This window comes from Cupressus sempervirens, chromosome 2, assembly GCF_028749045.1.
Source record: "Cupressus sempervirens isolate cs-2001-9-10 chromosome 2, ASM2874904v1, whole genome shotgun sequence".
NCBI classification, from domain to species: Eukaryota; Viridiplantae; Streptophyta; class Pinopsida; order Cupressales; family Cupressaceae; genus Cupressus; species Cupressus sempervirens.
In genome coordinates this window covers 229445835-229461554 of record NC_143119.1, presented here as the reverse complement: position 1 = coordinate 229461554, position 15720 = coordinate 229445835, and positions in this window count along the sequence as shown.

Sequence of the window (15720 nt, the reverse complement as noted above, 5' to 3'; positions counted from 1 at the left end):
ATGACCAAATTAAATACAAGTACAACATTTAAAGATTTTTTTACCATCTAGTTCTCTTCTCACAAGAAATGCAATTCCTTCATCAATCTTTCTATGTTCCTTAGATCTTGATCTTCTACTACTAGCATAATATCCACTGATAGGGAAGGATAAAAAATCAATGCACTAAAAGAAGTCCCCACTCTAGGAAAATCTTCAGACTATTTAAAACTTATTTCTATTGCTTCCAATTTTGCAAGAAGAGTCTCTTTAGAAAACTTCTTTGTAAAAGATATCACTTGTTCATTCATTTGTCTACTTAAATGGTGGTGTCAATATTTTCAAGGTCTTTAATTTGATCTCATGTTCTTCCTTAGTTCCTTCATAGGCCTTGATTCCTGCAATAGTTTTTGATATTATGCCAATATAGCTTCTTATAGATTCATCTTCCACCATCTCAGCTTCTTGAAATAGACATATACAATTTTGTAATCTAAACCTCTTAGCATGCTTATAACCTTTAAAGTAGATTCCAAAGCTTTCTAAATTTCACTAGATAATCCCAAATATTTTACATAACTATACTCATCTTAAGGATCAAGACCATCAAACTCATTGTCCAACTAGCCTTAGTATCATTCCTTTTAGAATAATAGAAATACAACTAATCTATGCAACTTAACACTTTCTTTGTCCTCTTATTGTGCCTCTTCCACACTAAACACCTTTCAGACCTTAGTAATAGATCTATAAATTTAAATCATAATAACCCCTTTGATCGCTTACTTGTATTTACCAATCTTCTTCACTTATCACATTCAGTTGCTTCTTGCACATAATTATATAATCACAAGGAAACTAAATTTCTTTTATACAATGTCCTCAAAATAATTCTTTGAGTTAGCCTTGAGGTTTTCCAGTTATAATTATAATAGGACCTCATTTTATGATAATAGAATACATTACATCTTTTTACAATTTTACATAGTACTGTAAGCTCATAGTATTTCACAAGTACATTTTGATTTGTTTTGAAAAATGTGGTGGGAGATGAAAACTATCAATTTTAGGTGAGTTGAAATTTGAGTCATTATAAAAGAGAAAATATAAGTCTAAAGTCAAATTTTAGTTTTGATTGCTCTAGCTATATATGTCACCTATAACATAGTCCGAGTTCAAATGGAAATAAGTTTACTTTCATATAACTTTGTGGTGTGAACTAAACTCCTAATTTTCAGCAACTAAAAAATTATCTATAAAAATCAAGAAAACATATCAATTCTTATTCCAAATAATTATTAAAAAATTATAATCCAAAACTTCATCCATTTCTACACATTTCATTAGTTTACTTCACTTTTAAATTCTAAATAATAATATATTTTCTATGTCATTGAAGGTTAACAGTTATACTTTTGTTAGCCTTTTCATTTACAAAAGGGTGACACAGGTTTGTGCCTTTACCCATTAATTTTGTGTGTCATAGTTTTATAGAGGCCCTGAATGAGACTAGTTTCCATACTATTAACTTAAATAGAACATTAACTTTGAACTTGTAATCCATTTAAATAGAAGTAGAAGTTTTTTTGGCTTTATATGGCTAACTAAAACTCTGATTTGATCAATAATTAGGGGGATTTTTCTGCACTTGTAGTTTGAGGAATTTCCTAGTAATATTTTCTCTATTTTCCTAGAGTCATAGAGACTAGGTATGTATATATTTCACTATGTTTAGTTATTTGTCTATTTTGGTATGTATATAGCTCTTGGCTTCAATGTGAATGTGAATAGGATATGAAGAACTGAAAGTCTCCTTGGACTATTGTGCACATACCACTAGATCTTCTTACACCTTTTGGGTATGTACTAATGGCCTATAAATCTTCATGGTTTCATGTGTGGGCTATCTTTTAGTTTAGTGCATGCCATGTTTATACTGATTCCAGTATATTTTTCCTCCATGTTCAAATGAAAAACATATTATTCTAGCTTTTTGAAGTGGTTAAGGTATTCTAGATGAATATGTTTTAATAGCTCTCAGTACATTTTGAAGCATTACCCAAAACCAGATAGTCACACGACATAATCTAATACCTCTTATAATGAGCTTTCCATTGAAGCATATATTTTCTTAATTTCCCACATGGCCTAACATGGCCTAACCAAGATCATCCAATTACTCTACTTCTAGAGAGTTATATGGTTTAGTGCAGTATTGGAGAGATTTATCAATATAGGATTGTAGATCATGCCTATTTCAAACAAGAACAAAATTGAATAGTTGTTTTTCTTCAAACCAAGGAGCACAAGTTAACTATGGAAGTTGCAAGGTAAGGTTTGAGACATATTCCTTTTTTGAGTCTTCTCTATCACCCTCTCCCTCCCTTGAAGGATCCACTACAAATACGTTCACAAATCCAACTACTTCCACACCTCCTCCTCCTCCTCCTCTAGTAGCCCCTTCACCTAATATGGTTAATGGAACTTCAACAAAACAACAAGTATGCTCAAAGAATTAGATTATTCTCTTTTCATTCTATTAAAGCATGTCCTTATTTCTAGATTGGATTGGATTGTGTTTAAACTTTTTACATTAATATTTCCAAAACTCTTTGCTTGTTTCATTATCTGAATGTAAGAAAATAATAGAAAGAAAATAGATGGTAAATCAAAGAATGTGATTTAAAACATTCATGTTAAAAATTTGCATACAATTGAATCTAAAGACAAGAACATTTTTCTTTTTAATCTTATAAATGAAAAGTATACTAAATTATTTTATCATTTATATCTTTATCTTTGTTTCAAAAATGAATAATTTCATAGATCTCATAGTTATTGGAAAGTTACCATCTTGACTTGAATCTATATGGCTTTATAGGAAAACATATGCTCTTCTATTGTGTTTCCCATTTGTAGGGTTATAACTAATTTTTAGAAGCCACACTTAAATTAAAAATGAAGACAAAATTCTTTAACTTGCATTCAAATCTCTCTTCTTCCAATGTGGGTGAGCTTCCCCTCAAGAGGATCAATTTTCTGACAAGTTCAAGGAATTAAATGAGGATTGGACTAACTTTTGATTAGTATTATCTCTCTTCATAACTCTTTATTTTCTCTTTACACTACTCCCTACATAATCTGGTCACTCTTGACTAGATCATAGACAAACATATCACTATAAGAGATTCATGGATGCATAATGATAACACTCACCAACACAAAATTATCTACATTTATCCTTATATATGTTGCACATGGCTGCTACTATTTGTGTCATACTATCATAAATTTGGGATTTCAAGTTAGACTTAATTTAATAAGTGCTAAAGGTATAAATTTTGAAACAATAGGTCATGCATAAGAAATTAAAAGTAGAAGGCATAACATATTGAATTTTTATATGTTGGTTCACTCATTGCTATAATAGTATTACATGTTACACATGAGACTCAAAATTATATGTATGAACATAGTTTAATTGAATTTTGATTCTCTCTTTATCTATGGGTGATGTTCTTGACAAAGAACATGCACAGGGGTAGAGTGACTAAAAAGATAGATGTGTATAGCTTTGAAGTTCTTCTCCTTGAAATTTTGAGTGGGAAGCATCCAACTAATTCAACATTCATTGAGAAAGGATAAATGTTCATTACATTTGGGAACAATAAATTCCAAAACAAAGGATTTCATCTATGCTATGCACATCTTATCTTAAATACCGCATGCCAATTCAACCTTATAATTATTAAGATGTATAGTTTGGTGATGACCTACTTGCAACTTAATGTATAAGATAACCATTGTGGAAACATGATGAATTTTTTAATTTACCCTTTATATTCTATTCAAATTTGGTAACCTATAGGTCTTTCTGATTGAACTACAATAACTTGTTGTGAACTACCAAAATGATGTCCAGAGATATGCCACATGACATTTTGTATGTTATAGTGGCTGATATGCCCTTTGCATCTGTCGACCCTTGGATACACCCTAAAAATTCAACCCAATGTTTTAAGAAGGTCAAGATGTATATTTAGGTCATGGTCTACCCACAACTTAGTGTATAAGTTCACCATGTGGGGACAAAGATTTGTGTACCTTACTGTCTACATCTTTTTCAAATTTTGTATTCCATAAGTTCTGACCTCACAAAATCTCAGTATTATTAAGGATAATTATGTCAATCAACTTACATCAGCAACACTTATGTCCTCAGGGGTTAGTTCACTTATGATACTCATTCTACTTTTTATAAGTGATATGTGGAATGTGTGTATCAAAAATGTGAAACACACAGATAAAAATATGTGATGTAGGTAATGACATACAATATCCTAGGAACAAGGGCTAGTGTGAATAAATTTAAATAAACAAATTGCCTTTAAGATATGCCTCTAGCAAGTGAGCTTTCCACTTTGTCCCCAACATTAAATCATTTAAGGATACCTCTTAGCATGTTGGAGCATTCTTTAGCTTTGCATTAACAATCAAAGTTATGGAAAGAGAACTGTCTAAAGTGTCAATGTTCATGAACAATATAGGTAGGTTAGAGTCCTAGTTAAGTATTCTATATATTTTAAAATTTTTCTAGTACACTTTATCTTAGTTTGATAGCTTTTTGGTAGGTCTAAACTTTGATTGGAGCAAGTTTTATTGCAAACAATGTATGTTCTAAACTCTAACTTCCATAATTATAATAGTAATCTTGCATATCTTTCTAAATATGAAATGTCATGTCCATTTTCCTAGTAGAGAAAACCATGTTAAAAAAGTTTTCATGAACGTTAAGGCTCAAGAAAAAATTTTGTTTTGGAACAATGTTAATGATAAGAATCTTCCTTCTTAACTATACTACTCCAACAAAAGCAGGCCATCCAAAACAATGAAGAGAGAAAAATGCAAGAAAAGGAAAAAGGAGAAGAATATTTATGAATTAAGAGTGGAGATTATTTTAGAATCATATCAGCATTTGGGAAAATCTGGAGGAGGAGGTTCTATCCTTTTAAATTTACTTTGCATGTTCTCTACAAGAAAAACCATCGCCAATCCCCATGTTAAATGGACATCAAGGTGGCAATGCATCAACCAAGCTCCTACCCATCCAAAATAAAAATATTCAGAGTTCCAAACATTATGAAATGTTGGTTACATTAATAAAATTGTTGTAGAACATAAGGATAGATTTTTATTTTTAAAAAATATAGAATTTTTTATTCATATATATTAATCTAGAAATATATATTTTATATTTAAATAAGGAAGAGGACAATCTTTATTTTATTTTTATTTTTATGACATTAAAAATTGCCATACCATCCTATAATTATGCCATGGTGTTGCTCATATTATCCCTCTCTTCAAGTATAGCACCAAATACTATTTGTAGAGCATTCAACTACTTTCCAAGCTTCTTGCCAATGCCACCAACCATCTCATTATTGCAAATATCAAGGTCTCCATCTTTGATAAATAGATTAAAGTAGTAGTTTGCAAGCTTAGGGTGATTTTGGATTAGAGTGTTTTTATAAGATAACATCTTGTCTTTGTCCAAGAAGATGGAGGTGGAACCCCCACTATGTTTTGTTCTCACAACCAATGCATGAACAAAAGCCACAAAAACATCCATGCAGCATGCTTCTGCCGTTAGGCTCCCCCAACTTACATATCTATTAGATTTATACAAGTAGTTGGATGAAGGTGAATATGGAAATGACTTGAAATCTAGACTATATTCTTCAGTTAAGATTAAGAGTATGTGCAGGATCATGGTGTGTCAAAAAGTGGTGATCTAAAAAATAATAGTTCTAAAATGCCTCAAAGCATTTCAAAATCTATTCCAACGTTTTTCCCACCCATCCTGATAGTAAATGAAAATAATTAATACCTTTATAAGGCCTACTATAACTTTTGATACCAACCCTATATGGTCAACTTTAAAAACATCCCAAAAATGCATTTTCCACCTATTCTTGTGTGTGTTTTTACTTCAAACATGTAGTTGACAACTTTTGTTTCACTAAAATTTGATGAAATGAAAAGGGTTTCTTAACAATGTTCTTAGTTACATATAAAGTGTTGTTTGACACACTGCTTGAAAAACAACTATAACTTTCAAATGGTACAACATTTTTGAAATCCAAAAGATGCATCACCTTATATGCTTCTTTTTCTATAAGGAAAAAAAAGGAAAAATAAATTTTGTAGAGTTTTGAATTAGTTAAGGTGGTTAGAAACAAGATTTTTTTTATTCCAAAAAAACTAAAGTCAAAAATTAATAATTATTTATTTATTTAGAATAAAAATACCCAAATATATGTGTCACATCCAAGAATGATTCTACTTCTTATATCTATAATATTATTAAAATATATCATCATTTGATTTTGATTAATGTGGTCAAACATACATCTACTTATTTTTTTCCTAATGTTTTTGTACTATTCAGTTAAAATTCAAAATTTTGACCAATCATTTTTTATTTGTTTTTAGATAAGGCCTAGTAGTTTAGAAACTAAATTCAATTTTCTAGAGATTCTTTTCTCTCAACTTTGTGATATAAAGATTATAACAAATAGAAAATTGCATGTCAAGTTTACATAACCCTGATTTATTGATTTTTTATTGCCACTGAAGAGCATGGTTTGGTTGACTATGATCTGGTACATACCCATAAAATGAAAGAAATGGCATTAGTATTCATAAAAGATAAAAAGTAGAACAAGGAAACTACACAAGTATCTTTACTTTAGAAGAGAAGAGTTGAAAAAAAGAAAGTATTAAAATAATTAAAATGGGTATAACTGGCAGTATCTAAAATATTATAATCTAATGAATTGAGTATAAACATTTAACACTTTTTTTGTAGAAGTTAGTCAATCATTAGCATATAATGCATAAATCAGCTGAGTATTAGATATAGTAAAAACATCATGAATTGTAAGAAAACTTTCTATTGACAATCTTAGAAAATTTTAGTTGTTCATAAGGGTATAACAAAGTATTAAATCATAAGAAAACATGCACAATATATACCATATTATTACAAGTATCAAAAGTTTTAAATTGGACAGTCAAGTAAATGATATTTTATCCCTCAAGGGCTCAAAGTTTGAGAATTTATTTTAGCAACACAAAGTTGAAATGTCATTGTAAGTGAAAGGTTAAATTTGTAGATATATACATTATGTGAGTTAAAATAGTTTACCCAAATGACTATTAAACATTTTTAGTCCCCGAAGTGTGATGTTTAAGCCGCCCACAATGGGAGAGATGTATCTAACCATCTGTATACTATCACCAGATACAAAAAAGAAACCATAAGTCCATATTAGCCTAACTAATAAAAAATTTAGACTATTAATATCACTACCAAAGCCATAATTTATATTTCCCTATATTAAGACAATACAATTAATAAATAGACAAATATCAGTTTGACAATATCACTAGAACTAACCAAGAACATATACCAAAAAAAACTTAAAACCTATAGAAAATCATTTGAATTTAGTTATAATCACATCTAATTATAAAACTATTATATAATTATCTCTCTCATTATAACTAAAGGAAAAGACATTGAAAATGATCACATGCATACTCATATTATTCACAACAAATCTGATGGCAACCCAACCATTAATAGGAACACAATAGTATTTTGCTAGGGAGGTTCAAGAAAATTGATTTTTAGAGGACCCCTACATGGATCATAATTCTTCCTAATCTTCCTCTAGATATTTATGCATATACCATAGAGTATCATCCCATCATTCTAGACCTACAATAAATGAAATTGATTAATTAATGAAGGTATGCTAATTTGTGCTTCACTTGATTTCAAGAATACTTTAACATTCTCTACTTAACAAGGTCAACCACGTAAAGGTCAAAGCTCATTTGGTCTCACCCCCTCCCTCTAACATCAATCTAAATTCCCCATTATCATCTAATTACATAATTCATTCATTCATTCATCCATTTATGAACTATAAAATTCAATCAATACAATCACATCACATTCATTAAAATGATATAAAATTTATTAATACACAATACTAATCAAGACTTCATTAACACATAACAATATTCATTAAAATGACATAAAAATCAATATTAATACACAATATTCATATATAATTACTTAGAACAACGTTCTTTCATTATCCAACAAAATTTATCAAACAAGGTTTATCAAAGAGCATTTTAAAAATATTATTTCTTCCATTTTCTTTTCTCATCTTTCTTAAGGTAAAGGTTGATAAGAGCATCAATATCTTCTACATTCTCCTCCTCTTGTGGTAGATGTAATGTCAAATTATGATGGCTCCTCCTATTTTGAGGAGTAAGAGGTTGCCACACTAAAGGGGGCTCTATTGCAATAACAAGTAAATGGGTTAAATTGGCATACTCTTTTTCTTTTTTTAATTGTTAAAAGTATTTCATTAATCCATAGAACATAACATGAATTTTTCTTACCTGAAAATGCCACATCATGTACAATAACATTTTGATCTATCGCCACCTCAACATTCTAACACTTCAAACATGCTCCACTCATTCACCATGATGTTCAACATGCTCTAAAATATTTTTAAAAATGTTACATGTCAAATTGCAATTGTAGATGTTAAATTGTATTCATAATTGCATAATTAATTTATGATAGCAAATTAATACCTCCACAACTATGATGCACATCATGGCCTTCATCATGCACAGGTTTTATGATAGGATCTGAAGGCTATAGTGAAATGTTATGCAGATTGTTATGCAATCAATTTATGTTGGAAACTAACACCAAAAAAGAAATTTCTCAACTATTTAATTTGATTTACTTTCCATTTGACCAATTTACCTATGTCTCATTTTGTGCACTAGATTCTTGGGTATGGCATTTAGATTTTTTGTGTAGGTGTGTAGCCACAAATTTATAACCTTCCTTCAAGGAAATTTTTTTATCTTCATTTGTGGGCTCTACATTGAATTTTCTGCCCTATATATTTTTCTTAATATCATCGATTTTGCATGTATGATTTGATTAAAAAAAATTATTTGCAACATTCTATAATCTTTTTAATATGAAACTCCATTTTTGCTACTTACAAGTCAAGAGTGAAGATTCATATAGCCACTAGAGCCAAGTTTGTATTGGCCAACCTTTTGTAGTCTCACTTTTGTAGCCTTTGATGTGTCCTCCAGTGTATGAAAAGTTTGAACCATGTTAGATTATATATTTACAAATATCACTAATAAGTGCATGATTACATTCTACTTAATACTATCATGACATACCTTTTTTTTCCATTTTCTAGTTCATTTCCTTTACCACACAACCTTTTCTCTTTTGCATCTTCTATTATTTCATTCCACTCTATTGGTGGAATCATAGGAGGATGGTCATACTTTGGGTTATCCTTTAGAAACCTTCTATATTGGTCCCTCACATTCTTCATATCTTTGGATGCTCTTTTTATAAGTAGGGTAATGCCAAAATATTTTTTCCAAAATGGTCCTTAATAGATGCAATGAGGATTTTTTAATTCAAGACCCTGTTCATTCTACCTTTAAAAAATTAAAAATTGTTAGATCAATAACTTTAATATAGTACAATAAATGTAAGAAAAGAAGAATATTGTAGTAATGATATGAAACTATGTACCTTTTATGTATGGTGGGTTCAAATAGCTTCAATGTCATTTCAAAAAGATGATCAAAGAAAACATCATTTCCTACAAAAACATCATGGGATTATTAGTCCAAAATGAGTTATGTATAAGTAAACTATAATTACACTATAAATTATAACAATTTCAAAGCACTTGGAAGCTTTTGTAATTTTAACGGACACATAGTTTTCTTGTTTAGCAACAATGTCCTTGCAAATGAACCAAGACTAGTCACACAGGCTACTCAAGGAAATGGTTCAACTTCAATAGTACTAGTCTCTATTGTTCTATCAATTGAAGGTATATCTATTAGTGCACAAAATAGCTCCATGAGTATAAAATCCACCAAAAAAAAAAAAAAAAAAAACAAGGTTCTACTAGTTGTACTTAGCATAGTTGAAGATGTTTGCAAGCTCATTATTGCCAATAATGTAGTCAAAAATATTAGAGTGACGAATGAAGGAGGTGTGCACACTTTATCATGAGCTAAAGAATACATTATTAGAAAATATATTTGCAATGGATAAAGATCAAATGGGATACTGGCTAGCCAAAGGATCTAAAAATAAAAGTTAAGTGTTATAATATTGATGAAAATAAACAATGTTGCATTAGTAGGGCCACAATCTTTTTTTATTGCTCATATTGTTTCACATGGAGATAGTAAAATTTATGTACCAATTCGTAGCAATACATCCATCTCTCTAACTAAAAAAATATGGAATCATTAGTTTCTATGGGAGAAATGGATAGCTCCTTATTGTGGTTGCATATACATATGATATGTATGAAATGATGGAACAGATAGTTAGATCATAAAGATAAAACAAAAAATAAAACTAAGCTATGAACAAACATAAAGAACCTTGGAATTTTTATTTAATCATCAAATTTAAAGATCAAGTACAAAGATTGAATCATTCTCATAAATATAAACCTCAACATAAAAGAATATATCATCAAAATATATTTCCATAAAGATGTCTATACATAATGAGTTCAGAACAATATTAATGAACAATATCATTCAAGATGCCTAGGTCCCACAAATGAAATTTGCAAGTATGAAATTTAGTTTCATGAAGTAACTTCAACAGTCTTCCTTCACACTAGATATTCAACTTGAACACCTGAAAATAACACAAACATGCAACACAACACATAGAGGGCTTAGTACACACTAAGTTAAAAAGCGTAGTCCACCTGCATACATGTCAGAATTAACATATATATATATATATATATATATATATATATATATATAAAACCTTAAAGAAGATATCTAACCACATACCATAGTGCAATTCTAATATTACTATGCAAGAAGTAACACCTTCTAAACAATGCAAAATTAAACTTGCACTAAGAATAACTCTAAGGAAACTCAAGTGCGGAAACAACTTCCTACACTAATCTCATAAGGAAAGTATGATGTAAATCCTATTAAAATCTTCTACACTTATAGATTCAATATCATGTAAACAATAATATTGCAGCCAACCATGCATACAGAAAATAGATAGAGAAAGGAACACATAACACAAGGATTTTCCAGTGGGGAAAAACATTTTGGTAAAATAACCCCACCCATTCAGAACCTGCACAATGTATTATCTTCAACATGAGGTTACAATACACTTGCAGTGCAAGCTCAACATTGACAACAGAAGACTCCAGTAGCTACTCGTAGTACCAACAATACACCCTTTTTGCATCGCATCTCTTCGCAACCCTAAAAATTCTTATAACATGCGCTTCACTTTAGGGCTACTCCAAAAAGGTAAAACATATTAGGGTTTTACCATCCTCCAAGAAAATAGGAACTCCAAAAAAATTTAGTTGCCACATGTCTTCCCCTGTCATTGAATATTCCTAACATAGCTCTTTCATGTCATAGGAATCTATCATAACCGTTTTAGTCATGATCTCCTTACACACAATTCAAGATGTTGAAACATCAACATTATTTGCAAGAAATAAATTTTACAAAACAAATAATAAGAATAGGAATTATACAAGGTTGAGACACCTTATTCCTAACAATAACTAGTTAATGAACCATATATATACTGAGGTGTCATCACTATGGTGCTAAGATATTGCATCTGTATATGGTAGGCCCTTAGACAACACATAATGGGGTTCTCTATAATACTGCTGAAATGATGCCATAGAGACCTGCCTTGTTCTCTGTACTTAAGCTTACTAGTTTAAGTCATATGTAAGCCCAATTATCTTTTATTTATAATTAACCCTCCCAATTCATCTTAAACTATAACTGAATTTAATTAACTGAATAGAATAAATCAATATTTGGCCACCTCGATATACATTCACTACAACTATCTTTAACATACACATCAAACAAATATTCTAAGAATGCACATGTAACTAATAACAAGTCAGTTTTCTCATGATATTACATTCTTCATCTTCTACTGTCAATTTCAAAGTAAACTTAGGTTATTTTAATAATAGAAGTAAATACTACAATATTACAATCTCATAAATATCACTAAACTGCTAGTACCGTACTACTTATCTCTACTATTATAACAAACTAAGCTTAACCTCTGGATTGGCCAAGATATTAATACAATGTACATATGATACCCTTGTTTCATCACACCAACATATTTCATAATCTATATCATATCTTAAAATGACTTTCCATTTTATCAAAGAATAGAAATACATCTTATTTCAAAACAATCTGCAAATGCTTATTAAAACACTTCATAATAAAATCAAGTATTACTAAATCCAAGTGCAGTCAATGCTGAACAAAAGATAACCTACAAGGTTACTGAATATCTAAGTTTCTACTAACGTTTTACCACTATTTAACGGTGAGATACCACCCTGTTATAACCACAATCAGCATTTAAAATACACTATCTGAATTAAATTTTAAATACGACTCACAAATATGTAATATAACTTTCATTAAATCAATGACCAAAAATGAATAAGATGCAAAATCCCAAAAATAGTAAGATGCTCACAAGCTGTTCACATAATGACCTTGGTGATCCAACAATATCTTCCTATATCTATGCTCTCAAAATAATGTCTTGTTTATTTGCAACCAATTCCACAACAACAGTTATTCATAACTCTAATCTCCATCATAAATTATGAAGAAAATTTATACTATCACAGTGTTTCTGTTCGGAACAAGTTTCCTTTTAAAACATTTGACAAATCGTCATTTCCAAAACCATTATCAATTGTTAACTAAGTTACTATTTTCAATATATAATTTAATCATATTATTGGATTTGACACACTTCTAAAGAAAAATAATGAAAAAACCCTCGAATTACTCATCAATATCATAATACAAGAAAAATGTCATAAGAAATTCGGACTAGCAATGTTTAGACTGTATAATGACCATGTATCATGAAGATATTTCATACATTTCATTACCCATAAAACACCATGCAATTAACATGAAAATTTAACATTGTTATGGTTTCACGCAAACCATTTGACAAAATGCCTCTACCTTCGATAGTAGACAAGAGCTCATTTTTTAAAACATTCTCAAGTCTGAGGCCGAGCCTCTCAAAATTTGTTATGTATTACCAAGTAAGCTAGAGGTATGGTTCTCACAAAGCTCATACAAAAGGGAGCACAAAAACTTGCTCGAAATTAACACAACAGCCAGCATGCTCACTGCCGCAACCATATGTTTCTCACAAAACTCAACTTGGTGGGAAACATATGTTTAGGGCGAAGCTAAATAAACATAAATAAGGAAACTTCCAGTCATATATCTCCACAACTTCCACATTCAAAGGTGAATACATGCAAAACTTTGCATTGCACACAGTGCATATACTCATCTCTGAATGTAAAATGTCACAATATGCAAATCTGATAACTTTTACATTATGAAAAATGAAAGTAACATGGCATTCGCAAACAGAGTGAAAGAGTAGGGTAAGAAAATTCCCCCTACTTGAACAACTGAAAATGGAAGATTGTTCCTCAATCCAACTTGATGCCAAAATCCCAAAAATAGAATCCAACACCGGTGAGAAAACTCTACAATGTCGACTCACACAATTTGCAGAAGACTTCACAATGGACTGAAGCAGAAGCTCCATAAACAACAACAACCAACTACTAAGAAATAACTCCATCAAATTATACCCAATAAGAAAGTTAACCTTCCAACCAACTCCCATTAAAATGCTGATATCTCAGCACAAAACCACAGATGTAAAATCAATAGAGCAATGTGGCTCAAAAACTGGCCCATAATCAGCAAAAACCTAACTCACATCAAGGTATGGCCGACTGCAACTTCAGTACCATAAGTTTGGCATTTCCAAGTCCACTACCATGAATATGGCTCAAACAAAATAACAATGTTACCCTCCTTCATAGCAATCGATACCCATCTAGGGTTACATCAATGCTAATTGCTTAAGAGGTCATTTAACTCTTTTTTTCAAAAAAAAAAATAAAAATGTATATGCCAACCTCCACTAAGGAGTTAGACCTTTAATCATAAGAAAACACTTATATAACTATATATAAATGCAAACCATGGTTCGCTCAATTAACCATTCAATATGAGTCATGAAATGAAACCATCTTAAGAGTTAACATGATCTAAATATTTAATCCCTATTTAGTTACATATAAGAAAGTACAAAGAAGGATTCTGAATAAATACAACATATAACCATTTAAATATATCTGCAACATCAAGTCTACATATAGCATGAAACAGAATGCAGTAAAAAAAGAGTCAAAAACATAATAACATAATCGATAATCTATCAACTTGAAATCATAGATATGCCAAATTCAATTCATAAAATCCTAAATCACATTTTTTGCTAAAACACAATTTTTTCATAGAAAATATGTTCAACATCAGTCTCATGATTCAACAACAGTATTATAACCAAGTTCTATAGAAAATCAATCATAATTTCAAAACGAAATCTTAAAATAGAAAAGTCCTAATTTGCAGAAAAACTCGAAGTAGTAGTTAGGTATGACACCGTCCCCCTCTAGGTTTTGACTTTCTCCTGGAAGTCAATAAACAAGAACAGATGAGCTGCTCTCATCATTTCAGTGTCCTCTCAGGTAGCAGATGTTTCATCATCGGGGTCCCATAGGACCTTTACCTGCCTTATTTCTTTCCCTCTTAAACTCATAGTTCTGCTTTGAATGATCTGCACTGGTTCCAACATGATTTGTCCATCCATAATCTACAAATTTTTCCAATAAAGAACATGAGCAATATTAGGTATATACTTACGCAGAACTGAAACATGAAATACATTATGAATGCATGAAAGACTCGGTGGCAAGGCAAGTTTATAGGCAATTGGTCCAACCCGTTCCAAAATTTCAAATGGACCCACAAATCGATGTGCTAACTTGGAACCCTTTCCATATCGAATTGGAATTTTACGCGGTCTTACCCGAAGAAACACTTGATCACCCACCAAAAATTGATAGTCAATTATATGCTTATTAGCATATTTCTTCTATCTATCTTGAGTAGTAATAAGGTGCTCTCTAATCCTTTTAACTTGCTGCTCCAAATCTAGCAACATATTAGGTCCTAAAAGAGTCCTGTCCTCCAAATTATCCCAATTGAGAGGCATCCTACAAGGTCTACCATATAATGCTTGAAATGGTGCCATACCTATGGAGCTATGATATCCATTATTATAAGCGAACTCTACCAAATGTAGATACTCCTCCCATTTATTCTATCTATCCATTACATACATCCTAAGCATGTCTTCCAGAATCTGATTGACACATTCAATTTGTCCATCTATCTCTAGGTGATAAGATGAAATAAAATTCAGCTGAGTACCTAACTCTCATTGCATGGATCTCCAAAGAGATGAAGTAAACACTGGATCCCTATCGGAAACAATCTTTTTAGAAATTTTGTGTAACTTAACTATTTGTTCCATATATACTTTGGCAACCGTTGCTGCATTATAAGATGATCTAACTGGGATAAAGTGGGCAACCTTAGACAAACGGTCCACTACCACCATAATAGTGTCATGCCTATGAGCTG